This window comes from Capricornis sumatraensis, chromosome X (genome assembly GCF_032405125.1).
Source record: "Capricornis sumatraensis isolate serow.1 chromosome X, serow.2, whole genome shotgun sequence".
NCBI lineage: Eukaryota > Metazoa > Chordata > Mammalia > Artiodactyla > Bovidae > Capricornis > Capricornis sumatraensis.
In genome coordinates, this window is record NC_091092.1 from 28320211 (window position 1) to 28322997 (window position 2787).

The 2787-nt window shown below is 44.1% G+C and overlaps 1 pseudogene; it reads right to left on the reverse strand.

Moving 5' to 3' along the window:
• Positions 1–585: 585 nt before the first annotated feature.
• Positions 586–2553, reverse strand: LOC138071400 (CDKN2A-interacting protein pseudogene; annotated as a pseudogene).
• Positions 2554–2787: the final 234 nt, after the last annotated feature.

The following is a 2787-nucleotide window of genomic DNA, read 5'->3' on the forward strand; positions in this document are numbered from 1 at the left end:
TCAAAGGCTATCTCAGGGCCCTGAGGCCGGCCTTTCAACTCCCCCGAGGTCTCTTTTTTTTTTTTTTTTTGAAAAGGTAAAATAGCTGAAAGCATTTAATATCTAAACAAATCAATCTGTTAATTATAGTAGTCACAAAATATGCTTAATATAGAAACCCACATTTATGTCTTTAAGAAAAAGGGTAAATTGTAGTTTACCTCAAAACATAAATTAACCCACTTAAAGAATCTGCAGAGGTCAAAATCATGGTGAATTTCAAACAACTTCAGAATAAAATAAACAAGTATTTTACACTGCTTTATATCTTAAAAAATGCTTACAACTTCTCATAAAAATAGTCTGAGGCAACTATTTTCTCTTTTATTCTTTAACAGACGTTCAATATTATGGGCAACATTCTTAAAACCTTAAGCTTCACAGACTTTCAGACATTCAAATACTATGGTCCCCTTTTCTTTGATGTGAAAGTTTATTCAGCTAGTAAAAGAAAAAGCATGGTAGACAACTTATACATTTTTCACCAAATTGAAAGTAGTACAAAAATTTCAAGACTACAGAACTACACATCGTACCTCATGTGTCATTAAAAATAGAAGACAGTATTTTCTTCAGCAAATAAAACAGCATACTGGTATGCCGGTAATGCATAAACCTTTTAATGTATACTGTCATTCACAAATTATTTACAACTTCCACTGTGTGAAGAGAACTAGAATGTAAATTTTCTGCAAAACTGGAAAAAGCAATACAAAATTTGTGAAAGCTTGTGTTTCATATACAAAAGTAAGCCAGTTTTTTTCTTCAAATACCAGATAATGTACACAGTGATATTTTGGACATATTACAGTAATTCTTGAGGATGTTTTAATGCTGGAGGCAAGTTTACAGGCCTTGATTCTTCATCGAGGAGTACTAAGTCTTCTATTTCACTGCCTCTGTATTTCCTTTTACATATTTTTACCACTACCTTTTTCTTGAGAAATAACTTCAAGGCTTCTCTTGATGCAACTGCTTTAGCATTTTCTTTGCTTTTTCCACAGCCAGTGCCCAAATACACAGACTTACATCTCAATTCACAAACAATACTTTCTTGAGAACTCTTGTTTTGAGGCAGATCTGCCAGTTCTTTTAGTGGGACAAAAAACACATCCAGTGTGGCTTTCAGAGCCTCAATAGCTGCGTTTAAGAGCTCGCCATGATTCACACTGGGACTAAAGCCACCGACAGCCACCAACTTCCATGCCACTGTTTTATATAGTCTATTGAAAAAAGGTTGTTTCTGTTTCACATCTTCGTTGGTTAACTTGCAACAATAGAACTTGACAGAACTCTCACTCGACTGTGAAGTACTTTTGGAAGGCAGCTGTGCAGTGCTGGTCTGAGAACTACTCTTAGAAGCCAGCTGGGACACACTTGCTATGGCAGTGTTTTTGGAGACCAGAGAGCTGCTGGTCTGGGAGCTGTTCTTGGAAGCTAACAGTGACGCAGCTACCTGTGAAGCGCTTTTGGAAGTCAGCATTGTGTTCACTGAGGTGTTGCTCTTGGGGGTTAGTGAAGATGTGCCTGATGATGAACTATTTTTAGAAACTGATGATGAAACCCTTGCCTCTGAACTGGCTTTAGAAGTTAACCCGCTGGAAGCTGTCTCTGAACTAGCTTTAGAAGACAACAGTGGCAACCCTACTTCTGAGCTTCCTGAGGAGCCCAACAAGGGTACCTCAATCTCTGAGACGCTTTGAGAGACTGAGGTGGAGGAGCCTTCCAAAGCACTCTTTTTTGGCGATCCACTTTGTTGTCTGGAATCAGTGGACTGGGTTACATGACTATTCACACTGGATTTCAACAATGAAGAAACAAATGATGCTGAACCATGTTTATCTGGAACTTCTGGTTCAGAAGCTTTTCCAGACCCTACTGCTGTCACCTGAGAGGCAACGCTGCTGCTGCTTTGGCTGGCAACTGCGCGCTCTCCATCACTTGTGGCGCTATTCTGACTTGGGGTGCTGGAGCTCCGAGCTGAGTTCCCACTACTCTCTGATTTGGAAGAGGAACCTGAACAGGTTGAGCTGCTCTCCTGCTGAGCTGATGTTTTAGCAGGAATTTTCAGACGATCTTGCTCAACTGCAGATTTGTTTTTCCCTTCTATGGTTCGTTTTTTGGCTGGCTCTTCTACCCCTTCTTGGCAACCAGTTCGTCTCTTGTGATATGGATTGGAGCATCTGTCACTTTGATGCCTTCAGCCATACTAAGTATTTTATCCATAACTTTTTGAGGGTACCGGCACCCGAGGAAGACGTGGTTGGCCCAGGCCATGGAAAAGGAGATGAGCTGCTGCAGCTGCCGATTGCGGGTCCCGCTCTCGGCGTCGGCGGCCTCCTCCCGGGGAGCCGAGGCAGCACCGCTGGCGGGGGCCAGGTCCCCGGCGTTGCGGAGCAGGAACTCTCGGCGGTGGCGCCAGTGTTTGTCGGTCTCGCCGTCGCAGCGTAGCGCCTCCACCCAGGCGGCCACTCGCGGGTTCTGGCTCAGGTATTCCGACACCTCCTGCGCCATGTTGGGCCTGCGGGTCGCGGAGGCCGGGAGCGGACTCTGAGCCGGGAGGCAGGCGGGGGGCGCGGGGCGAGCGGCCCTGTCACTGCGGCCTGCACCGGCCCCGAGGTCTCTTTTGAATTCATGCAACATTCATGTTGAACTCGACTTGAAGAAGTTGTCTGTATGTGTGTATGGGTCAGTGTAGGAGGAGAAAGGTAAGAACTCAGAAAATTGCTTCAGGTTGTGTTAAAAAAT